Here is a 27,235-nt window from a genome sequence, read left to right as displayed (position 1 = left end):
GTGAAAAGGGGAAAAGGGGAGCCTGTTGGGACAACACTCGCCAGCTCCAGCTCCAATTCCAATTCCATCTTCAACTCCAGCTCCAAATGTAGTTTTAGCTAAAGAGAAAAATGAAACGCTGCACAAAAATTACATTAATGTGCTTCTTTTTTTTGTGTTTTGTGTTGTTTTGTTTTTAAATACCCTGTATGCATTAAAAATGTACAAAGAGGGTAAATTATTGTTAGAAGCCAAAAAAGGTTGTGTCATTCATATGTTTTTATATGCTGATTGAATTGGTTTGAAATAATGGATGTAACGGGTTAAGGATTGTGAAATAGATTTTTTTTTTTAGATATTTGAAATAGATTCTTTCAAGTACTTTTTTATAATTGAATGAAAACAATGCTAGCTCAAAAGATTTTATATTTTTTTTATTGAAATTCATTGTTATATCATTATGTTAAGGGAAGGGAATAACTTATAATGGAAAAGTAATAGAAAATATTCGATTCTATTATATATTTTTATTCAAGGAAGCAGAAAACTTAGAGCAGAAACTGTGTTGGAAGTATTCCTTAAATATTTTTATTCAAAAAAGGGAAAAACTTACAGCAGAAACTGTGTTGGAAATATGTTATTATATTATATAATTTTATTCAAAGAAGGTGAAAACTTATAACAGAAACTGCATTGAAAATATTTGATTCTATTATATGTTATTATTCAAAGATGGAGAAAACTTATAGTAGAAACTTTATTGAAAGTATTCTATTATATATTTCTATTTAAAGAAGAGGAAAACTTATAGTTGAAACTGTATTGAAAATATTCGATTCTATTATATGTTTTTATTCAATAAAGGGGAAAACTTATAGCAGAAACTTTGTTGAAAGTATTCTATTATATATTTTTATTCAAGGAAGTAGAAAACTTATATCAGAAACTGTGATGAACATATGCTATTAATTCAAATTTAATCCAAAAAAGAGGAAAACTTATAGCACAAACTGTGTTAGAATTATTTCATTATATATTTTTATTCAAAGAAGGGGAAAATTTATAGTAGAAAGTGTATTGGAAACATTCTATAATATATTTCTATTCCAAGAAGGGAACAACTTCTATTCTATTATATATTGAAATTGACCTCTTTGGTCACTACTTATTGTAGACACTGTGTAAATAGTTTTATACGAGATATTTGAAGTTTACTGCTGCTTAAAGCATATCTTTCGGTCGATCAGTCAGCAATGAAGCATATTTAGTTTATTTTTTTTTTGTTTGCTTTTTTCTTACGAGTATGTTGTTGTTTCTGTTGTGTGCGACTAACCCCAAGACGCTGCAAGGACGCAGGACAACGAAAGCGATGACGCGGATGGGTAATGAGACCGAGTCCGAAATCGAGTCGCATCCGAATTTGAGTCCAACCCTATCTTTGTTATTAAAATTTTCCTTTTAAAAAATAAATGAAAACTAAATAGAAAACTGAGGGCAAAAATTTTGATTTTAACCCCGTTTCATTTGCCTTCTTGCCCCCCTCCCTCCCTCATAGCACTCGATAGCTCTCTCTCTCTCCCTCTCCCAGTTCCTGTCCCGCTCTAACGCGACGCCGCTGGAAAACTTTTTAACCCTTTTGTTTAATTAAAAACACAAAAAAAAAAAAAAGAAATGAGACGAAAATGAATATATATGTAAAGTAATATATATATATATATATATATATATAGAGAGAGAGGGAGAGGGAGAATATCTATGTATAGGGCAGGACAGCTGGCGCTGAATTTTAAAACGCTTTTCAATACCAAAAAGATGGAAAAATAAAAAAAATACGAAAAAACGCGGAGAAAAACTGAAAAGAAGGAATAGAAAAGACGAAGGAAAAGTACATAAATTTCGACAGACGCCGCTGCCCCGCAGAAAAAAGGGTTATGCAAAGCGTCTGAAGCGGGGGGGAAGGGGAAGGGAAATGCGCGCAGTGGGCGGGGGTAACGGAAAACCAAAGAAAAAGTAAAGTAATTATTTTGCATTTGCGTAGATAAAATTAACGATGATGGCGCAGAGACCAAAAAAAAAAAAACAAAAATATAAGACTTGAGTGGGAGGCAAAAATGTGATGGAAAGAAAAGAAAATTGTAAAGGGCAAGAGCCAAAGCAAAGTTTTGGTGGAGGATTACCTACCAAAGAAAAAAAGAAAACAAGCCCAGTGACAATGGCTGGCCATCCTCCTCCTCCTCCTCCACCCCGCCTCCCTTGCTGGAGCGTCACTAACCCCATCATTATGCCAATTCAGCTGTCAAAACTTTGTGCGTATTTTAATTTTTCTTCTCTCGTTTTTTCGCTTTCTTTTTTCGTTTTTGTCGCGTTTTATGGCCTGGAAAAGGCTGGGGGAAGAGGTTGAGGGGGAGAGACTGGGGGACAGTTAGGGTAAAGGACCAAGTGCTCTGATTGGGGCGGCCACGTTTTTTGGTGGCACTTAAGTGCGTGGGCTTGATTTGCGTTTGCTGTGATTTCTGCTACGTCGTCTCCAACCTCAACTTCTTCTCCTTCTTCTTCTCCTTCTCCTTCTCTGCCCCGTTTTTCTGGGCCATCACAATTTGAATATGCATGGAAGGTTGTTACAACGCTTTCGGTGTGTTGCATGCCACGTGCGTAGACACTGACCAAATATGATAAGCAGCAGCTTTGCTTTTGGCCAGTTGGCAAGTGCTTGGACAAAGGCATAAAGGGTAAAAGGGAGGAAAAACGGGTGGACGAAAAAAGGAGGGAGGAAAAAGGGTTACTTTGTAGTTGGCAAAATCAAATTCAATTGATTTGCAAGGCAATAATAAAATACGCATAATCTTCGAATGCATCAACTAAAAAGTTATGCAAGCATTACTTTGCTATAATAGCATAACGGCTGAAGAATTTATGTGCGATAAAATCGGCCAAGTGATTGGCTAAATTATGTGCATAGCTTTTGCTTCTTTTGATGCGATGCTTTGGTAATCAATGTGAGATGTAGATGAAGCAATTGTTTAAATGGAACATCCCAAATGTTGCTTATGGGGAGATAAGTATTATTTGCAAACATTGTGAAATCTTTTAATCTTTTTAACTATTGGGGTTTGCTTATTTAAAACTTTGTTATTTATTTTTTATTAGTACAGTTAAAGCATTTCAATATGATCAATATTGCAGTCGGGATTTGGTTGCTTTGGTTGACAACATGGTATATTTTGTACTCTATGGTATATTTGAAATGTAATATTATATCGATATACCAATTATATGGTATATGTTAGTATTTTTTCAGTATATTAATGTGGAGCAATTGATGAATAATACTACCAATAACATAAATTATATGCAATATTATATCAATATACCAAATATAACATTCGGTATATTTTAGTATATTTTCGGTATATCAACAAGGTATATTTTATGAATAATAGTACTACTACTAATATATTCTATGTCGATATACCAAATACAGCCTTCGGTATATTTTATATTTTATTATATCAATATACCAAATATAACATTCGGTATATTTTAGTATATTTTCGGCATATCAACAAGGTATATTTTATGAATAATGCTATTACTACTAATATATTCTATGTCGATATACCAAATACAACCTTCGGTATATTTTAGTATTTTTTAGTAAATGTGGTATATTTTCTAAATAATACCGCACTGTTTTTCTTTTATTCAAAATGGGTGGAGCACACATCTTTTGCTTAAAAGTGGGAAGTAGTAGGGAATTGAACTGAACTGAATTAAATAAATGATAATATGAAAAATATGTTGTCTAACGCAACAATTTAGAAGTACTTGTAGTGCTAGGATTACTGAAGTAAAGTGTTCCTCCACTTTTATTTTTATCAACATTTCAGTTAAATCGGATCATATTTACTTCAAAAGTGCGGTATCCATATACTTTATATCCAAGTATTTAATCAAAAACAACTTAACGCTTTCCTTGTAATACTTAAAAGTGTGAAAGACTTCAAATAATACAATTTTGTAGGTATAAATAGTTGAAAACTCAGGAGAAGTAATCTTATAAAAAGTTTGTTTAAGTTTTTCAAGTTCATTTCAGTTTTAATTCTACATCCTCGAAGTAAAGCTATAATATAGAAATTAGTATCGATCTTAACTGGATCTCTGCTTTTTTTGCTGGCCACTTTCGATTACTCCCCATTCCCCGGCTGCCTCTTTGATTTGTACTTAGTGCTCGTTACTCCCGCCACTTGCGTCTTTCAGCTTTTGCCCCCCTCTTCTTCCTCTCTTTCGCATCCATCAGCAATCGCCTTACGCACTTTCCGTTTTTTTTTTTTTTTTGGTTTTTGCATACCAACAACAAAAAATCAGGGAAAAAAAAGGGGTTGATTATGGTCACTAGCAAAAATTGGTAGAACGCAACGATGGGGGACCCTTCGCCTCCTCCTCCTGCCGCTCCTTGGCTGCGTCCAGTTGAAGAAGACAAGAAGGAGTTGGATGAGACTGAGGACGAGGACGATATAGAAGCAGGACCGCCAACCGTCGACAACGACACGACAAGGACGAAAACAAAAAGTGGAAAAGTGGATGTTTTTTTTTTTTTTTTTGCGTGTTTTTTTTTTTTTGCTTTTGGTTGCTGTTGATTTTCCTCTTTATTTATATACAAATTTTTTCCATCTCTTATTTTTTTATTCGCGCGCAATTTTCGCTGTTAAGAATGCCCCCGCAATCGCCCCCTTCCCCCTGCTATGTAGAGGTAGAGTCGAGTCTACATAAGATATTTATGTATAGAAGGCGAGAATCACAAAAATAAGAGTGTGAGATGAAGTTGAAGAAGGAGATGGAGATGGAGAAGAAGAAGGAGTTGAATGCTGCGTGGATGGGGTTAAACGGGAGGGGGGTGGGGGTAGGGTGTATCAAGTGCTCAATGCGGATGGGAGGAGGGGCGGGGGGAAGAAGAAGCTTTCTTGTCTGTTTATAATGGTTTTTAAATTTTTGTAATATTTCAATGTCATTTCGCTAATGCGTTGCGCTGTTGACTGGAACACTGGAAGCACAAGTACAGTTGGTCACAAAAGGCGCCGGCAAGAAAGGGTTAAGCGTTTTTCTGGGTCTTAATTGCCAACGCTAGCGCCATCTGTTGGCCGGTTATTGAACGAGACGAGACGAGACGAGGGAAACAGAGAGACGGAGCTCAGTTTGACTTTCAGTTTAAGCCTAATTTCAATTGGCAGCCGACGCACAGCAAATAGAAGCGAATGAAAAATTAAAAAGCCCACAGACTTGGCGCATAAATAACACACACACACACACACACACATACATACGCATACACACACATACACACGCCTACACACACGCAGTCGAAATACACATGTGCTCTAAAATGTTGTCAAATAAACAAATAGACAGCGGGACAGACAGACAAACGCATTTTGCTTTCGCTTTCAGCTTTTTGGCCAGCGGGCAAAGGGGAAATGATAGAGAAATAAGTGATGGCGAAATGGGGAAGGGGGGAAGAACGAACAGAAAAGAGAAGGGAGAAGGGGGGAAGCAGAAACGCTCAGTCAGCAAGCAGCAGAAGGCGAACGCCGGTAGAAGGGGAACTTAGACGTCCAGACGTATGTGAAAGTCAAATTGGGGGTAGCAAAGCAACAACAACAACAACAACAACAATAACAGCAAACTCACACACTCACACATACATGCGTACAATCTAAAGAACGTAATCGCACGTAAGTCGTGGCGTCCAGTAAAAAATGCAAAAAACAACGAAGAAAAGAACTGAACAACTTCAAGTTACCCTAGAAATGAAATAAAGAAAACTTTGCAGAAAAGGTTTAGGATATAGGATATAGGATATAGGATATGGGATATAGGATATAGGATATAGGATCTAGGATATAGGATATAGGATATAGGATATGGGATATAGGATATAGGATATACGATATACGATATACGATATAAGATATAAGATATAAGATATTGGATATAGGATATAGGATATAGGATATAGGATATAGGATATAGGATATAGGATATAGGATATAGGATATAGGATATAGGATATAGGATATAGGATATAGGATATAGGATATAGGATATAGGATATAGGATATAGGATATAGGATATAGGATATAGGATATAGGATATAGGATATAGGATATAGGATATAGGATATAGGATATAGGATATAGGATATAGGATATAGGATATAGGATATAGGATATAGGATATAGGATATAGGATATAGGATATAGGATATAGGATATAGGATATAGGATATAGGATATAGGATATAGGATATAGGATATAGGATATAGGATATAGGATATAGGATATAGGATATAGGATATAGGATATAGGATATAGGATATAGGATATAGGATATAGGATATATAGAATACTTTAATATAATAATGTAGAATAGAATAATGTTAAACAAAATACTTTAATATAATAATATAGAATCTCAGATAAATGTAGAGACATAAATATAATATTTCCCATAAGGCAATAAAGGGAGATCTTTTTCTATAAATAGAGAATCCTTAAGAACAAACCTTTCGATGCACTTAAAAGTATTGAAAGCAGTTTCAGATTTTTTTAAATTTGACCAGAATAGATGAGTTTTATAGCTCATGTTTTCTTTCAACTCATTCGTGAGAAATGAACTATACTCTAATAAGGAATATTATATTTAGAATATTACAATATAATTTTATTTGCCTTAAGTTAACTTCATTGTAGCTGCATCAACTCTTTGCGCATTTTGTGTGCAGGGTATTTAAACTGTAAACCAAATCGAAAACAGGAAGCTGCCAGTAACTGTCCTGATGCCTGGCATTGCCTTCTGATGCTGCTGCTGCCTCTCCAGCCTCCATTTCCGTCTCCCCCTTCGCCATCGTCTCCATCTGCGTCTCGCATCAGCATCTCCACATTCGTATTCGTATTCGCAGCTCCGTGTCCATGTCCGCCTCGTCGTCTCAGGCTGTGCTGCGGCTGTTTCTAGTCCTGTAAAAAATTCATGCGTGTTTCTGCGTCCTGCGTCCTGTGTCTTGCGTCCTGACGCAACGGCTCAACGAGCGCGCCACACGGTCGAACGCACGCATTTGCCACAAGAGTCCATGTGGCAAGGACTGAGACTGAGCCTGAGACTGAGACTGAGGCAGACAGTGACTGAGGCAGCTTCCAGAGTCAGCTGCCTTCTGTTTGCTGTTGCGAGGCGAACGTTCTCCGTTCTCCGTTCTCACATGTGTCCGTGTGTGCGTTTGATTTCTTTTCGCCCGGACAGCTGCTGGCAATTCCTGCCACGATTTTGGCGACAACACAACAAAAAAAAAGGAAAAACAAGACGGAAAAAAATGCTGCTGCTCAACTAACTGATTTTCACATTGCCTAAGAGTTCAACTTCAAATTGGATTCGATTATGCCTGCGAATTGAATAACAAACAGTTTGGCCCCAAACAAAAAAACAAAAAAAAAAGAAAACTAAGATATCCAAACTGTGAATCGAATCGAATGTGGCACCCGAGTTGAGTTAATTATAATAAAACGAAATGAATGAAATGACAATATTAACAAGTTTTTTTTTTCTATTCGAAAAGTGAATGTAGAAATAATATTGAGTGAAATTTTCGATAGAGATTTCAGTATTGAGAACAATTGAATTCAGCATCGTTTTAAAGTTATTTTTCATTTATATTAAACTTCAGCGTCTTACATTATTTGTATAGCTTCATCAATTAAATTTTATATGAAAAATTCTATTTAAGAATGAAATTTGTGTAATAGATGCTTCACAAGCAAATGTTTTAAGTAGAAAATATTATAGAAAAACATTTTTAGACTTTGAATTTTAGGAACTTGAACTGAACTCTTGCAGCTTCAATTGGTCATAAAAGCTATTCAGTATTTTTATATACTAAATACAAATAAATTGTTGGTTTGTTGTACTATATAGTGCTGTATTTTAAGTTTTTCCTTCTGTATTTTTAAAGTTGAACTCTTGCAGCTTCTATTTGTCATAAGTAATATTCAATTTTTGGGTATATACTAATCAGAAATAAATTGTTGATTGATGTCCATATGGTAAAGTTAACTACATATGTAGGTTAAGGTTTTTTCTCCTAAGTGTTGAAGTTGAAGTTCAACTACCTTCAATATCTTTAAAATCTTAAATATAGCAACCATGTTCATGAATGCAATTTCAACTATTCGTAATTCTGTTGTTGTTTTTGATTAAAATGAGAGTTTTGCAGTATTTTTTTAGTATATTATTATTTTTGTATATACATATATACTAAACCCAAATGAATTGTTGGTTGCTATGCTAATGGTAAAGTTAGTTATATAGATGGAACTTTTTTTGCCAGTAAATATTTTTAAAGTTGAACTCTTCCAGCTTCATAAAAGATATTTAGTATTTTTATATACTAAATACAAATGAATTGTTTGTTGTTGTGTTTATGCTAAAGTTAGCTACGTAGGTAGAGTTGCATTTGAGATTTGTGCCTATAAATGTTGAAGGCTTTCAGCTTCAATTTCTCATAAGCAATATTTAGTATTTTTTGTGTATATACTGAACACAAATAAATTATTGGTTGACTTGCTTATCACTATGGTAAAGTTGGTTACATATATATATGTATAATGCTTTATATTTAAGGTTTTTCCTTCTGTATTTTTGAAGTTGAACTCTTGCAGTTTCAATTTGTCATAAGTAATATTCAGTATTTTTTTTTATATACTAAACTAAATTGTTGGTTGATTTGCTTATATTAAAGTTAGTTACATGTGTAGATGGCGTTGCATTTCAGAGTTTTGCCTTTAAGTGTTGAAGTTCAACTCTTTAAGCTTCAATTTGTCATAAGCGATATTTAGTATTTTTTGTGTATATACTAAACTCAAATGAATTTGTTGGTTGCTTTGCTAATGGTAAAGTTAGTTATATGGATGGAGCTGCATTTTACTTTTTTTGCCAGTAAATATTTTTAAAGTTGAACTCTTGCAGCTTCATAAAAGATATTTAGTATTTTTATATACTAAATACAAATGAATTGTTCATTGATTTGCATGGAGTAAAGTTAGTTTCATAGATGAAGTTGCATTTGAGATTGTTGCTTTTGGATGTTGAATCTGAACTCTTGCAACTTAAATTTGTCTTAAGCAAATACGTTGTATTTTTTATGTATATACTAAACATAAATGATAAAGCTAACTATATATATGTTGTCGATAGATACTTTAGTGCTGTGCTACTGAAACCTTTTGCCTGTCTCTTGACAGCTTCTGAAAGTATTGTAAAGTTAGTTGGGCTCGCCTTTTCGAATACTTGTAGCAACATCTAAGTATTTAAGTACATATGTCAAACTCACATATGTATATTATACACACACGCACACACATACATACACATACCCCGTCCCCCTCTGGGTTCGAGACAAACGTCCCCCGATGCCCATGACAAGGTCCAAACGCTAATTTCGATGCTGTAGCCAGCGGCGCTTATGAGCTTTAGCAAAAGCGCCATGAAGTTGGCATTACGTATGTAAAATAGTGCGTCCAATCGCACACACACACACACACAGAGAGAGAGAGAGAGAGAGGGGGTACTTCTCTCTCTCTCCCCCAACCCAGAAATGTGGCACAACTTACGCACTTTACACAGCAGCAACAACAACAATGACAGGAGAGGGAAGGCAGGCAGGCGATGCTGGCAATGCCAATGCCAATGGCTTTTATTGTAAGTTAAGTTAAGGCTAGGTGCGTGTGTCAGTGTGTGTGTGTGTGTGTGTCAGTGTGTGTGTGTGTCAGTGTGTGTGTGAGGGGTTGGAGCTCGCTTCGGGGCAGGTCTTCAATTTGGCATTCGCAAATCTTAGTCCTACGTCCTGCGTCCTGCGTGTGTCGGAAATTTAAAATTGTTGTGTGTGGAAATTGGTTTAGCATTGCGCGCTCTCTCTCTCTCTCTCTCTCTCTCTCTCTCTCTCTCTCTCTCGCTCTCTCTTTCACTCTCACTCTATCTGCTATGTGTGTGTGTGTGTTTGGGGCAGGTGTATGCCATGCCGATCAGCCAGGGCTGACAAATAATATATAGCATTGAGCCCGATGCGGGGGAAGCACACAAGGACAGAAGGACAGAAGGGACACAGGACACAGGACAGCAGCATGCGTTGTTGACGCCTGTTTGTATGCTACACTTAACACAACTCTAAACTATGTGACTCGCTCTCTCACTCCTACACCTTCCCATGTGTGCGTGTATGTGTGTGTGTGTGTGTGGTGGGAGTTGAGCCAAAACTAATGCACAAGTTTGGAATATTCATCATGGACAAGTTCGTCCTCAGTTGTCCTTCGCTTATGGCACACTGGTGCAAGAGTTGTTAACAAACATTTCAATCTAATATTGTAAAGAATTATGAGACAAAGTTGGGTTAACATTGTAAAGAATTAAGAGACGGGATATAGATTTGAATAGAAGCGAAAGAAATTTGTTAAGTAAAAAGATATCAGATCAGATCTTTAAACAGAAGATGAGTAATGCAAGGATCTTTGTATTAGATTGCAAAATAAACGTCAACTCAACAAATTTATACATTTTTACAAAAAAAAAGGAAAAAAGAAAGAACATTATATAGGAATTATTAACGGAAAATGGAACTGGAAGGGTAGCGTCTAAAAATCGTACTTCAATAAATGTATATTGAAACCTAGATATTCCTGAAACTGAAACTAATTTTATTACTTGTGTATTTTCTATGCAATAATGTCAGGATTATTTTCATTTCTTAATTAAAGTTGCTTCTGCAAAATGAAATGATATTTAAACTTAATCAATCGGTTTGATAAGATACATTTTTAAAGTTTTTTAAATTTATACATTTTATCGTATGTTAGGAATCAATTTCTTATGTTTCTAAGAATAGATTGCTGCCTTTAAAATAATAAGAAATTTATGTACAACTTCTTGTAGCTTAGAGTTGAAATTTAGAGTACTCATTTTAGAATCAGAGTAAGTGCGAAATTTCGATTGTGATGTGTAAATATTCTAGCCTCATAGGGTAGAAAGGTATTATACCTTTGCATTATAATATATAAAATCAATGTAACAGGCAGAAAGAATCATCTCCGACCCCATAAAGTATATACTATATAAAGATCACCTGTCTATATGAACACCTAAATCTCAAAGGCTATAAGAGATAGATTTACAACTTTGTGCCCACAGCACTTCCACTCTCATTTCCACCCGCAAAAATCGATAATAATGCAATAACAAGCACAATTTTGAGTCGCGATATAACAATAATAATTGTAGCTTTTATGAATCCTGATAATTTGGTTGGACATCAGATAAAAATGGTTTAAATTATTTAAAAAATCCTTTCGTTTGGTGAAAATTGCTTACTGAATTCAGGCTGACAATCTGGTATATTTTGTGCTAATGGTATATTTTGAATGTAGTGCTACATCAATATGCCTTTGTGTGGTATATTAATTTGGTATGTTTTAAGAATAATACCGTACTGTTTTGCTTATATTCAAAATGAGTAGCGGGTATGTTTAATTTATTTTATAAACTTTACAACATTGCAGTTTTATTCTTAAAGTATACTAAATTTATACACTGCAAGAAATGCAAAAATATACCAATATACCAACTAATTTTTATCTGATCGCAACCAAAGTTGTTGATGTCACAGAGATTAGTTATTATTGTATTATACATACATATATACCAAAAATTCTATACAGAAATTTTAGTTTCAAAATTCCACCAGTTCTATATAGATTTTCGATTTGCTGTTTTAAGAATAATACCGTACTATTTTGCTTATATTCAAAATGAGTAGCGGGTGTGTTTAATTAATTTTATTAAATAAATTTACAACATTTATTTGCTCTTCCGCATGTTACATTTTCATCGCATTGCAGACCACTGTGCGGGCATTTTGTGTTTGTATTGCGATAGTTATGCTGGCCATAAATTAGTGCAAACGCACACACACACACACACACGCACGTCGAAAGATGCTTATGCTGATACAAAATACGCATTAGCATACACACACAGAGATATGCATATGTATGTGTGTGTGTGTGTGTTTTTGTGTGTGGTGGCTGCGACACAGTTTGAAAGGATTAAATTCTGTTTATGTAATTAAGTTGAAATTTATAATCAAGGCACTTTTTGGGGGGCTAACTCTGTCATAAGTTGTTGTACATAAGCAACCCCCCTTTCCCTGTCCCTTTCTCTACTAAACTGGCCACACACAAAGAGAAATATATATATATATATATGTGTGTGTAGGATAGATATATAGAGTAAGCGATACGCATGTTGTGTTGTTGTCTTATGCAAACTAGTTTTCAAGTTTTGCGACCGCATAGTTTGCTCTCCCACACATAGGTAAAGCAATGGACAGTGGCGAGTGAGAAAGAGATAGCAAGTGTGTGTGTGTGTGTGTGTGGGTGGCGATAGCGAAAGTTTTTGATTGCGTGGCATTTGCACGGTTCGTCGCATCGCATCGCATCGCATTTGGTGTAACATAACGTAGCATACTTTTGAGCGCTTCAACTTCAGCTTCAACTTTTAGCTGCATGTTTAATTTATAGCCACACACAGCACACAACAAACACTAGTTTTCTACGTGTGTGTGTGTGTGCTCAGCAGACACACTGACTTAGTTCCCACAACTGAAATTTGGGTTAAACTCTCGACGCCTTTTAAATCGGAACAAATACCAAACAAAAAAAAAAAAAAAAAAAAAAACGACACCAAAAATTGGGGAAAAAACGTGAAAAACGAAAGCAAAAGCGAATGCAAAATCACGTTAAAAAACAAAAGCAAACACTGAGAGTGTGTGCGAGTGTGTGTGTGTGTGTGTGTGTGTGTGTGATGGGGAGGGGAAGGGGGAGTGGGAGTGGGTGTAAAGGGAAGGGCAGAGGGGAAACGCAAAGCATTTTCAGAACATTCAGCAATGCGAATGACAAGCGTATGCGACATTAGCATTAGTCCTCCCCCTCCGCACACCCTCTGCACCCCGCCCCCCGCTCCGTTGGCAAACGAAAGCAACTTAAAAGGGTTGTCTGTTGTCCTGTCTGTTGTTCCGTCGTCCTGTCGTGTCTGTCGTGTCCTTCTGTTTCGCCTTGACGGGCAGCCAAGTTTACAAAAGAAAATCATTTGATAACAACGCAACAGAACGAGAGAGTGTGTGAGAGAGAGAGAGAGAGAGAGAGAGAGAGAGAGAGAGAGAGAGCAAGAGCGAGAGCCAACGAAAGAGAGATCGAGTGAGCAGAAGGACAAACGATGAGCAGCTCGCTCGGACACAATTTCCTACTTAAAACAGCAACAACAACAATTGGCAAAGGGGGCGGACAGTTGGACAGGCGAGCGATTGAGGAGGCAGGGGTAGGGGGAAGGGGAGGGGGAAGGGGTGCGGTAGGAGTGCGTCTGACTGTCAACTACATAACATTGAAATGAAAAGTTAAGGGAAGATTTTTCTCCGTTCTCGTTTTCGTTTTCGCTTTATTTTTTTTGTATTTTATTTTCACTTTTTTTTTTTTGTCGTGCATATGCACATGCATAAGTGTGTGTGTGTGTGTGTGTGTGTGTGTGTATGCGTATATAAATTTGGTTTTTATGTAATTTTTCATTTGCTGCCGCCGTCGACGTTGACAGCGACGTTGCCTTTGCTGCTGTTGTTGTTGTTTGGTCAGCGTCTGCTGCTAATGCTACTGCTGCTGCTTCTTCTTCTCTTCGTTTTTTTTTGTTGGCTCATTTTTTGTAGCATACTTTGGCGCGCAAAGTAAAAGGCAGCTGCGTATGTGTGTGTGTGTGTGTGTGTGTGGAAGTGTGTGTGTGTGGAAGTTGGGCTCTGTGATGACTGCGTTTGATTTGCCGTATTTGCTTGACCAGCCTGCGTAAGTGTGTGTGTGTGTGTGCGAGTGTGTGTGTGTGTGTGTGTGTGTGTGTGTGTGAGGGAGGGTTGATACTCCTTGTTGTTGTTGTTGTTGTTGTTGCTGTCTGTACCACATTTTATAATGTATATGCATATGCATGAACATGTGCGACGCTCTCCCTCTCTTTCCTTTCGTATGTATGTGTGTGTGTGTGTGTGTGTGTGTGTGTGTGTGTGTGTGTGTGTGTGTGTGTGGGCAGCACTTTTGCTAGCTGTTTATTAATGTGCACAAGCAACAACAACAACAACAACAACAACGAGAACAACAACAATCTTGGTCTTTCTCTTGCTTTCTGCTGCGACAGCTGCGTCAAGTTGTAACATATTCCATTCACTGGACACACACACACACACACACACACACACTTACACACACACAACTTTCATTTGATTTCCAATATTATTTAATAGTTATGGCCAAGCAAATTGATTTAGCTCGCCAACAGAGAGTGCTTCTATATATAGTATATACTCGTCTGTCAAAGGATAGTTTTGGGAAATGGCTAATTTAACCCTTTCCCCTTCCCTTTCCCTTGCGCTTTGTTTATTATTAGCTCATGTGTTATGCTGATTTTAAAGTATAAATTATAATTTGTATGTAAAGTTATGATTACTTTAAAGTATATATTATCAAGTTAAGTTATGCAGATCTTAAAGTATATTTTCAATAGGAAAGTTATGCTAATCTTAAGGTATATTATAAAGTAAAATAATACTGATTTTACTGTTTACATCAGAAATTATGATTTATATATGGATATAAAGTAAAGATAAGCGGATATTAAAGTATAAATCATATAGTACACTTATGCTAATTTTAAAATATAAGTCATATAGTATATGTATATGTAGTCATGTATAATTTAAAAGAATAGTAATGCTCATCTAAAGGTACAGAAGATCAAGTATAGTTATGCTAATCTGAAAGTATTTATTGGAAACAAAACTTATGCAGATCTTAAAGTATATATTATAAAGTAGAGTACCTTTGATTTTAATATAAAATTACGCTGATCTTGAGGTATAAATCATATAGTATACTTATGCTGATTTCACATTTGATTACTATATTATTTTACTACATTATAAATTTAAATAACTTGTGGAATTATTTAGAAAATTGGGGAAATGAAGCAAAAAAACATGAAACCAAATTACAAATTATAGTTGATAAATTTCATATCACGCTAATAGAATTGACTTAGTTGATAAAAAAGATACGTCTTCAAGGACTTCATTGAAGTAACAGGCAGCTTTATTGTATAACCTTATCAAAATATAGTATTGACAGACTTTTGTAAGTTTAATGTGTAAATTCATGTTATTTTTGTATTATTTATTTATAATTTTATTTTACCATTTTTATACCCGCTACCCATAGGTAGAAGGGTATATATTGTGACGGCACGAAATGTATGTAACAGGTAGAAGGAGGCATCTCCGACCTTATAAAGTATATATATTCTTGCTCAACGTCAACAGCCGAGACGATATAGCCATGTCCGTCTGTGTGTCTGTCCGTCTGTCCGTATGAACACCTAGATCTCAGAGACTATAAGAGATAGAGCTATAATTTTTTTTCGACAGCATTTGTTATGTTTGCACGCCGATCAAGTTTGTTTCAAATTTTTGCTACGCCCCCTTCCGCCCCCGAAAATCAAAAAAAATCGAATAACAAGCGTAATTTTAAAGCTAAAGCTGCGAATTTGTACACAATAATAACTATAGTATTTATGAGTCCTGAATTTGAATTTGATTGCGATCAGATAAAAATTGTCGAAGTTTCTAAAGAAATACTTTTGTATGTCGATATACCAAATATACCATTTGAAATATTTTTAGTATTTTTGTAGTATTTACGGTATATTTTGAAAATAATACCGCAATATTTCGCTTTTACTTCTACTGTAGCTTTCTAACTTGTTTTGGTCTTTTTTTGTGAATTTGTTATTTTTCAAACAAATGTTCTCAGATTTTGTAAATTGTTTTTAAAGTGGTCTCATTTTAAGAACACAATTTTTAAGATGAATGTTCTTGACTCCAGAAATTTGTCTTTTTTCAGTGTAAACAATCAATCAAGAAATATGTAATAAATGTTGCTCTTATGTCTTCATAATAATCAATGGAATCTAAGCTTATTGATAGAGCTCACCCTAAAAAAATGGCAACATTTAATTTGATTTAAATTTTCGATTATTTCTTTTTGAATTCGTCTCTTTAAATGCTTGCGAAATTTCTTAATGACTGTCATTGCATTTATGCGAATAATCCCCAATGGACATGTCACCCTAATGTCACCACCCAACTGCCCAGATTTTGCAATGTTTTTTTTTTTTTTGGTTTTTTGCACCCAGGAAATTCGATTCGGTTGCAATTGAAAAGCGAAGCATCGTCGCTTTGCTTTGATCACGCTGCTTTAATCTATTTGTTGAAATAGTTTTCAATCTTATCGAGCGCTATAAAGCGTAGACGGGGAGGAAGAGGAAACGGAAGCAGAGGAAGTGAAAGTGAAAGTGAAAGAGAAAGAGAAAGAAGAAGAGGAAGCAGCAGGAGCAGTTAACATAAACTTGCAACTTACACAACTCATTTCCGGAACTGTGATAAGCCCACGGCTGGCCAAAAAGTAACTGTCCTCCTCCACATACTACCATACTACCATACTACCCACATCCGCACTACTCCCCTCACTACTCCCTCACCTTATCGCGGTAATAACTGTAAGCATGTAAGCCTGGCCAAAGGGGGTGAATTTTGTAATTTTCTTTACATTTCTTTACTTGGACGACGCGTCGCATTTTCCTCTGCCGCTGCCGCTGCCGCTGCTGACGTTGACTGCGACGTCGACGTAATTTCGTAACCCTTTTTTTTACCACGTTTTTTTTTGCTTCTTCTTCTTTTTTGCTATTTTGCTCAGAGATTTTGCCCGCTTTCTTCCTCTTTGTTGTTGTATTTTCTTTTCTTTTTCTTCTCTCTTTTTTTTATTATGCGCATTGTTGTAGTTGTAGTTGTTGTTGTTGTTGTTGTACATTTTCTATGTAATTTGGTGCGTTTGCTTTCGCTTTCGCTTCTTTTTTTGTGCTGGTCAGCTTTTCTGCACGCTTGGCAAACAGAGGCAAGCAAATGCTGAGTAAAAAAAGCACAAAAAAAAAACCAAAAAGAAAAGGGGAAAAGTTGGCAGGGGGCGACTTTTGCCAAAAAGAAATGAAAGCCATGGCCAATTGTCCAAACGAGCGTACACACGCGTCTCTGTATGTGTGTGTGTGTGTGTGTGTGTGTAGCATTTTCCATTTTTCCTCCTTTTTTTTTTGTTGCTCTGTGAAGAAGAAGCAACCCATTCTTTGGGTCTTACCTAACAACCAAAGACTCACTCCAATGCAACAGCAGCCTCCTCCTCCTCCTCCTCCTCGTCCTCCTCCTCTCCTTACCCCCTTCGAACGCCTACGCAGCATCAGCTTTTGTTACAATTTCTATACCCTGTAAGTAGGCAGAGCCTCGCAACGAGTTGTCTCACTCATAAAGCACATTTTGAATGTCTTGAAATTGAAAGGAATTTCTTAAATTATTTGTTTTCATTTTTGTTCAAAGTAGACAGCTTTAATTTTATTTAGCTTCTTTTACAATCTTATCAAAATACAGTATTGACAAACTTCCGTAAATTTAATATACAAATTTCTCAAATTACTTGTTATTTTTAATTTCCTGCCAAAGTTGTAGTAAATTTATGGTCCAGCTATAAATTGATTTGTGATCTATGCTTTAATAATAATAACAATAAATTTGTCTTTTTTTTAATTTTTTTGAAATTTATTATAATCCTCAAAAGTAAAATCGCTTTATTTTTTATTGTTTTTGGTTGAACTTTTCGTATTAAATATAACAATATATTTCGTTTGATCAAATGTATCTATATATTGTATTAGATCTTTTCAAACTGATCGATAAAGAAAACATTTAACAATAAAGCGGTTTAACTTATCAAATCAAATTAAATTACATAATAAATTCCAAATACATACTAAGTTCTTTTTATTCTTTCATGATTCTTTAATTAGTTTTATAAATATTGTCATAATGATATATTTTGTAATGGGTAGTCTAATAAAATTTATTGAATTAAAATTAAGAAATACAATGAAAGATTTAATGACTGTTAATTTAAAAAAAACTAATAAATTGGGAAACTATTTTTAACAAAAAATAATAATCTATTTCAAATTTATATTCCAGAATTCTTAAACAAAGCCAATATAAGATGGTCGCTAAGGGGAAATAATTTTCTCATCCGTTGCAAACTTACTACAAAGCTAAATCCTCAATGGAACTCACTTTGAGCAAGCCAAAGGTATGTAAAAGTCTGGCTTTATCAATGAATGTCACTGAAAGTAGCTACATAATGTATATGAACTTGCTTACCACACACCTCTAATAGCCGGACACTTTTTTGTGGTGACTTATAAAGCAATTTTGCCAGTCTAAAGCTTACGCTTCTCCTTAAATGCACAAAAATTGCTCGTCAAAAAGTGTCCGGCCAAGAGAGGTTTCTCTGATGGGTATTTGTTAGTTGAGCAGCGCATAGTATAACATTTGTGTAGCATTAATATTGATTAATTGCCAGATATCACAAAAATTGCACGAATTGCACGTCAAAAAGTGTCCGGCCAAGAGAGTATTCATTAATCTATCATATAAAGGGTATTTGCTAGTTGAGCAGCGCATAGTATAACATTTTTATTAATGTCACTGAAAATAGCTACATAATGTATATGAACTTGCTTACCACACACCTCTAATAGCCGGACACTTTTTTGTGGTGACTTATAAAGCAATTTTGCCAGTCTTAAACTAACGCTTCTCCTTAAATGCACAAAAATTGCTCGACAAAAAGTGTCCGGCCAAGAGAGGTTCCACTAATGGGTATTTATTAGTTGAGCAGCGCCTAGTATAACATTTGTGTAGCATTGATAATGATTTATGCTTTATAGTTAGATGCCACAATTATTTCATTCGAAACTTTTAGTTGATCTATAAATAAATACAGGGTATCTCACAGTTGATCATGCTTACAACTAAAATTGTTAGCTCTGAGCTGATTCTATTTAGAAGTTCACTTCTTTTCTGGCAGTTTTAAAGTTTGTTTCTTCAGTTACAGGGTACTCTTGAGTCGAGCATGCCCCACTTTATCACTTTCACTCGCTTTTTTATACACACACACATACACACATACATGCTTACGCACATTTTGCGTTGGCTTCAGGTGGAAGGCGGGGAGCTGCGTTGGCTGCGTTGGCTGCGCAAGCGAAAGGATTCGTGCGAAACACAAAAAAAAATGCCTGTCCAGTTGACCAGCCTCCCTTTGCCCCTTCCCCTTTCCCCTCCCCTGCCTGGCACACGCCACGCACACTTTCTGGCTGACTTTATCATGGGCAAGGAGCAAGGACCAAAAAAGCAGCTGAGGAAGCAGCAGCAAAAGCAAAAGCAGAAGCAGCTTCAACTCTCAACCCTCGTGTCCAGTTGTTCGTTCGTTTTTTAGCATTTTCCACTTTCTTTTAATTCAGCAGTGGCTCTCTCTCTCTCCCTCACACACACACACACACACACGCACTTTCTTTTGTGCAAAAAAAAAGAAGAGGAACAGATGCAGAAGAAACAGAGCGAGAGTGAAAGTAAAAGTAAAAAGCAAAATTGTAAATTGAGTTACGCATTCTGACAGTTTGCATTACGATCTCGCCCTCTCGCTCTTCCCTTCGCTTGGTCACACATGCTGGCCATATGTGTGTGTGTGTGGGTGTGGGTGTGCATCTGTGTGTGTGTGTGTGTGTAGTGGCCGCTATCTATCGATCTACTTTTTACTCTTCATTGGCATTATTCGAACGTCCTCGTCCTCGTCGTCATCTCAATTGAATTCGTTTCATTTCGTTTCGTTTGAATGAATTTCACTTGCCCTTTTGCTGATGTTTCTTTCGACTACTATATCAGCATATACTATATATGTATATATATATACACACACACATTTGCCATGTCCGGCGCGTGTGTGTGTTTTGTTTCAGCTTTTTCCTTTCTTTTTTGTGTTGACTCGCTTCAAAGGATTCGCATATTTAAACATATTAAATATCAAAGACATTTTCCTTTCATTTTGCTGCCCATTTTCAATTTGATTTCGAATTCTCGTTTATCAATCATTTCATTGATGATGTTTCGCGTCGCATTGCCAATTAAATTTGCATCATCATTTGCCACGAGCCACGAACCCAATGTCATTTGATATCAGCTTCAGTTCCAACTCCTTGCTGGTCATTACTTCTTAATCTTATCTTCAAATTATCTCCGAAGAATTCTTTAGATTTAATCACTTTTTTAACTACATGATTTATAACTTATCTAAAATATTCTTATTTACTGAATCTCTTATCTTATTTTCAAATTATTGCCAAATAATTCATTAGATTTAATCACTTTTTCAACTAGCTTTTGTTGAGCTCAAGATTTGAGTAAAATGCATCTTATTGATGCCATTGTTTAATGATTATATCTAAGATATTCTTGTTTACTCAATCTTAATCTTATTTTCAAACTCTTCCCACAAATTTGTTGATCGATTACGTTATGAAGAATTCTTTAATTTGCATCAATTTCTTGACTAGCTTTCTATGAGTAGAGTTGAGGAAGTTATTGACATTGTTTCATGAATTATAACATGCAATATTCCTGTTTAATTCTCCTTTGTATATTTCTCTTTTTTTCTTGTTGCTTAAGGCAACTTTATTCTATAATTACTTGTCTATTAAATCATTTTTTTATTATCTTTTGTTTATAAACATTGTAGTTTCAATATGAATTTCCGAGTTGCAATTATTTTCTTCTTAATTTACTTAACCCTTATTTCTATTTCTTTTTGAATTTATCCAACTCTTCTCTCGTCTACATTTTAGCATTGATAAAGAGTTGCATAGTATTAGCATTACATTTAATTTGATATTATTCTTAATAAGAATTTAACACCGCGAAATTTAATGCGATCCTGCAAAGGGTTTAGTTCTATGTCATAACGGTTGTAACATAGAAGGTACTGTTATTTTTGCAAAGAATCATTGAACAATTTATAAAGCATTGTTCAACAATAACAAGAAGTATGAAAGAAGGAGTATCAATCAATCAATTAATATGCAATCAACATAATCAAATGATAATCAAAAGTTTGTCGATCCAAGTTTATTAATAGAGCTCACTCTTAAGTTGACTATATTTTAAGCTGATCACCCTAAACAAGTAAGAGAGCTACAGTCGAGTGTGCTCAACTGTAAGACACCCGCTACTTAATTCCAATTAAACTCTATTCTAACATTTAACTAAATTAATATACTTAAATATACCGAAAGCTATATTTGGTATATCAATAAAGTAATACAACAAAAATATACTATAAAAGTATATAAGCCAAAGCAATTAAGATCCCATTGCAGGTCGATTTAGCCATACAAAAGTATTTCGTTAATAACTTCAACAATTTTTATTCGATCGTAAGCAAATTTGTAGAAATCTAAATACTAAAAGTGTACTAAAAGTCACGATAATATTAACAGTTAAAAATTGATATAGTTTCCTTAAATTGTGAAATCAACTAAATGGAATGGATGCAATTTTATTTCGATTCCTTAATATTCAGAGTCAACTTGCTCAAGTAATACATTAAATTAACAATAAGTTAGAGCAAACTTTTAATCATCCTCTATTAGCATATTTTATAATTAAAATTCTTGATTCATTTTGCGTTGAAACAATATTGTTTTTGCTGCTTTGCTATGGTCAACTAAGTCTAGCGTCTACATTTGGTGTTTTTATTTGCTTGCGCTGAAAAGTAGGCAACATTTTTTTTGTGCTAGGCGATTAAAATTGCTTGTTATTGTTTTGCTTCGCTTTAGCTGTGTGTGTGTGTGTGTGTGTGTGTATTTGTATGTGTGTGTTTGGATTGTTGTGCATAGCAAATGCAAAAACATTGTAACAACAATCGCCCTTTCCCTGCGGCTAGATGGAAGAAAAAAAAATACAAACTAAATAAATGGATTTGTATTTTTGTTAAAAATTCAATTAAAATTGTTTAGCTTAGGCGAAAAAGTTGCCGACTCGGACACAAAAAAAAAAAATAACAAAATACATTATATATATCAAATTGTATAGTACAACAACAACAACAATAAAAGCCGAGGAAAAGAGGAAGAAAATGTGTAAAAAAAAAAAAAAAGAGGAAAAACAGAAAAGAAAAGAGTTACAGCAGCCGCAGTCGATGGCGACAGCGACGCGACGTCGCTGCAGCAGCGGTCATTTCAAACAACAGACAACATAACGAGATTCACACACACACACACGCACACACACACGCACACGCATAGTCCAGTCGGTAAAAAGCCACCCTTATATATATTTATATATATATATATATATACGTAAAGCGAAATCAAATAAAAAACACGAAACGAAAAGCATGTAAAAAACGTAAAAAAAAACGAACGCAAAATTGAGAAAAAATAAAACCCGCTTAAATTAAGCCCACCGGCTGCCCACCACCATCACCACCACCACCATCAACAACAGCAGCAGCAACAACAGCAACAACAACAGCATCTACTATGTAGCAAAAGGAGCATTTGCCACCCACTCGGCAATCCACCAACCACTGGACAACGCACGCACGAAGCAGAAGCCCAACTCAACTCAACTCAACGCACGAACGAACGAACGGGTTAAGGTCCAGATCGTGGCTGCTCTTCTTCTTCTTCTCACTCCCATTCCCCCTCTCCTCCTTGCTGCCAACTGATGAGCCGCCAGCCTCGCACCATCAGCATCAGCGTCCACTCGCTGCTCGATGGTGGTGGCTAATGGACGGGGTGGTGTTGCGTTTTGATGGCTGCTGAGCTGCTGAGCTGCCCGCTGGCGCTTGCCAATTTAAAAAGCACAACAAAAGCAAAAAAAAAAATACTCGACTGAATATAATAATTGATCGCAAGCAAGACGCACTCCGGAATACACTTACTTTTCGAAACTATGATTGACAATGACAATCAAGTTAGAGACTTTAAAAAAACAAAAACTAGAATAAGAATAAGTAAAAATGTAGTTAAAAAATATATATTCATAACTACAAAGAAGAACTGGCAATCAAATTAGAATCTTAATAATCAGTCAAAATGTGATTCAAAAAAGAAATATGTTGCTGACTTAAACTAAACTGATAACCATGGTGATAAAATTCACTAAAATTATAAAAACAAGAGAAGAAAGTTGTAGACTTTACTAACAAGCAGAAGGAGACATCTCCGACCCTATAAAGTATATATGTACATATATTCTTGATCAGCGTCAGCAGCCGAGAAGATCAAGCCATGTTCGTCTGTCCATCCGTCTGTATAATTCAGAGAGAGAGAGAGATAGACATGTAATTTTTTCCGCAAATCGAGAAAAATCGAACAACAAGTGTAATTGGTACATACAATAATATCTATAGTCTTATGATTCCTCAAAGTTTAGTTGCGATCAGATAAAATATGTCGATAATATCAAATAAAAAATCGCCTACTTACTAGGAGTTTTAGTTGCTTTGCACTACCCAAAATATCGTTTGGTATAGTTATTATTAGTTGTATTTTAAAGTATTTTTATAGATTTTTTGTTTTATATTAATTTGCTATATTTTAAGAATAATACCGTGCAGTTTTTTGATTTTATTCACAATGAGTAGCGGATATCTCACAGTCGAGCACACTCGACTGTAGCTTTCATACCTGTTTTATTATGTTTCAAAACTTGCAAAAGAAAAGCCAGGAAATTCTTTTGATATGGTTTCAATTTGAATACAATCTATGTAGATTTTACAAAATTATTGAACCAGTAAAGTTTTTGATATTATGTTAAATCTAATACAATCTGGATTTAACGAAATTATTATTAATCCAAGAAAGTTTTTCTTTTAATGTTTTAAATCTATAAAAAGTCTAAGGCAATCTATGTTTTGCAATACTTTAAAAAGTCTTTCAAAAAATGTCTTGTATCTACAACTTTGACATATTAATTACAATAGTGAATATACTCGAATTGCTGTGGCAGTGTATCAAAGCAACGAAAACGTAGCGCTTGGCAACGAAACGACCACGCAGCATAAATAAAATGCCAAGCTAAATAAAAAGCAAACACAAGCAACCCTTTTGGCCAGCTGGAGTCCTTCTCATTCTCATCTCCATTCGCATTCTCAGCCTCATCCTCAGCCTTCAGCCTTCAGCCTCATTCTCATCGTTGTCCTTGTCGGCGTGTCCACCTAGAGAAAGAAATTCAAAATTATGGAGTCGCCTTCGTCGTCGCTGCTCTGCTTCGGCTTCTGTCGCTCGTTCGCGCCATTTGGAACAGTTATCCTTTCCTTGCCTTTCCTTTCCTTTCCTTGCCTTTCCTTTCCTTGTCGTGTTCGTTCTTCCTCTGCTCTGGTCAGAGCTTCGTGCCTTGTCTGCTGCCTGGTCGTTGGTCAGAGCGTGGACATTAAAATGCGTAAATTTGCAAGGCGTGCGTATGTGCGAGTGTGTGTGTGTGTGTGGGCGTGTGTGTGTGTGTGCGGGCAGGCGGAAGTGTGCTATCTTCCTCGTCAGCAGCGTCGCACAGTGGTCGACAGGCTTCCGTTTAGCCAGCAAAAAGTTTAGGTGAACTGAAATTTATTGTTTTGTATCTTAGACTCAAGTTGGATACTATATTATTTACATTTTAATTATTATACAAAATAATATAATAACTAAAAGAAGGGAGTGCTGGCAACTAAGGCCATCGACTCGCATTGGATACTATAATATGAAAACTTTAAGGGTCAGCCCGATTAAAATCATACAGTAGTACTATTTTTGAATTCATCATTTTTCAGTTTTTCTTTACAATAAAATTTCGCTTAATTTAATAGAGTTTTATTAATGTAACACAAAGTACATATATACAACTTATACAGCACTTAACTTTAAAAGGATTATATCGATCTGTCGTTACTTATTAACAGTGTTCCCAGATGAACACTAGTAGAGTTTCAAGATACATGTCTAACAACTTGATCACATTTTCTGGGTAACTCAAAAACTACAAGGTTGATGGATATTTTCGAGTGTCATTTCATTCGACATAAGGTTTATAATAATCTAACAGAATGAAGCTTAGATATAGTCTACTATATATTATGTATACAAAACTTGAGCTCCTTGAAACTTGGTTGTTTGAAAGACCATCGTTCTTTTTACCATCTCGATTGATTATTTGTATCAATTGTTAAAATACTTGTATATCAATATAATGCTATATATATATAGTTAAATAGTCAAATTTGACCCTAGCTGGTAACAAGGTTAATTTTATTGCTGCTGATAATTAACCTGCTGATTTGTTTCTTTTTAGCTCCTCGTGACAACTTGGAGTGTTTAACTACAACTACAACAACATCATAATATGCATATGTACAATTGTCTCAAGAAATCAACACAAGAAGCTACTTGGAGCTGCTAAAACGTGAGATAAACGACATTGAGGTATCCTATAAAAAGAAGATCTTAAGCATTTATCCAGTAAAACCTTGCAATAAAAGTCATCATATTAGAATACATTTTTCCATTTATGTAGTAAGTCAATATTTGTAATATAGCTTGAAGCCTTAATTCGATCTGGAATTGTATTCGATATAACAATAAAAAATAATAATATTTGTAATAGAATAGCTAAAAACGAATTTAATGAATAAATTTAATAAATCAAATGTAGCACATAACTCCTTCAAACTGTTTCATTGGAACACCTGAAATGCAATGTTAACAGAGGATTCATCCAGCACATGGATGAACAGCAAAGAACGCATTCATACTGATCCTTTCAATATGTGCATAAAATGACGTATTTTAATTGGCAAAACTCAATTTGTGGCGCCATCTATGGAATGTGGTTGGAACTAGATGGCACCACAAGTTGAGTTTTTCTGTGTCTGCTTGCTGCTGATTTATGTTCGCCTGGTACTTCAGCTGCCGATTGGTAACTTTTTTGAGCGTTCGCGGCTTAAAGTAGACAACAACACCAACAACAATAGCTACAACAACATCAATAATTACAGCAGCAACTTATAGTGTTGTTGTTGTTGTTGTCTAGTCGACATCACCACGACCAACAGAAAAGTCTCAATATACCATTTGAAATACTAGGCAAACATAAGTCAGCAGCAAGCAGAAATGCAAAAACTCAATTTGTGGCGCCATCTATGGAAGGTGGTTGGAACTACAATAGAAAATGTCGCATCCTAAAAGTATGCCGCACTAAAATATTTGCACATGGCTTGTGTTGGCAAATTCGATGAACGGCGCAGCCTAAAAGTATGCCACAAAAAATTTCTTGCTGCGCATTGGTTCATTATTTTCAAATTATCCTAGCTTGGCCATATCCTTACGCATTTTGACAGGATTTGTTGCATTCGATTCGTGGCGATGAAATCTATCGATTGGCATCAAAATATTATGGGGTCATCTAAGAATCCAACACTTGGAAAATTTTCGATTAGAAGCGAAGAGAAAACTGCTCGAAAACACAAAATCCTTAATAACTCGAAAACTACAAGGACGATTTTAATGTCCTTTGGTCAGTTAATAGCCCTCTTAAAATGTAAATGTTTGGCACTAGTTTTGATCGGCCAGGACGAAGGACCTTTGAGATTTAGCCAATTTTTGATAAACGAAAATGTCCTTGTAGCTCAGCTGTTTAAAGGACCTTCAAGGATTTAGTTGCGGATTCTGCGTGCTGACATCAATATCTGTCCATGTGCCAAAGGACATCAAAATCGTCTTTCAAATAAAGGAGTTACGGCGGATTTAGTGCTTTTTGGCCAAATTTTGCATGCTCCCCCCTTGGAAAAAATTTCGATGAAATTTTTGGTAAGATCCTGAAAATTCTTGAATGCAAATCGATAGCTCTGTGATCAAGGAACTCATAAATGTAGGCCTTTTCGATGTCCTGCAGGATATGACTGAGCTATGACAAAAAAATTAAAATATCCTTCGAAAAATATTGGCTGTAACTCAGCCGTATCCTGGCGCATTTCGATCGCAACAATGATGAACTCTAACATTATGGGGTCATCTATGAATGCAACTTGCTTGCTTTTTACAACACCTCTTGTGTTTTTGTGCCACTGTCAAGAGAAAGTGAAAATGAGTTGAGACTCGCCAGGGGACATCTCAAGCAACGGGCCAAATGATTGGTGGCACTGCGTGCGTTTCATGTGCGATTGTGTGTGTGTGTG

General features: G+C 35.5%; 1 long non-coding RNA gene across 2 annotated transcripts in view; it reads left to right on the top strand.

Annotated features, from left to right (window-relative positions):
* The window catches only part of LOC133847243 (uncharacterized), a 48,677-nt gene extending 23,063 nt beyond the window's left edge, over positions 1-25,614 (top strand). For both annotated transcript variants that reach the window (XR_009895143.1, XR_009895144.1), the window contains exons 3-4: positions 18,166-18,280; positions 25,354-25,614. This is a non-coding gene — a long non-coding RNA (uncharacterized LOC133847243). The remainder of the gene's footprint in view (positions 1-18,165; positions 18,281-25,353) is intronic.
* The last annotated feature ends 1,621 nt before the right edge of the window (positions 25,615-27,235 follow it).

This window comes from Drosophila sulfurigaster, chromosome X (genome assembly GCF_023558435.1).
Source record: "Drosophila sulfurigaster albostrigata strain 15112-1811.04 chromosome X, ASM2355843v2, whole genome shotgun sequence".
Classification (NCBI taxonomy): domain Eukaryota; kingdom Metazoa; phylum Arthropoda; class Insecta; order Diptera; family Drosophilidae; genus Drosophila; species Drosophila sulfurigaster.
The sequence above is the reverse complement of the archived record's forward strand: the minus strand, read 5'-3'. Positions and strand labels throughout refer to the sequence as shown.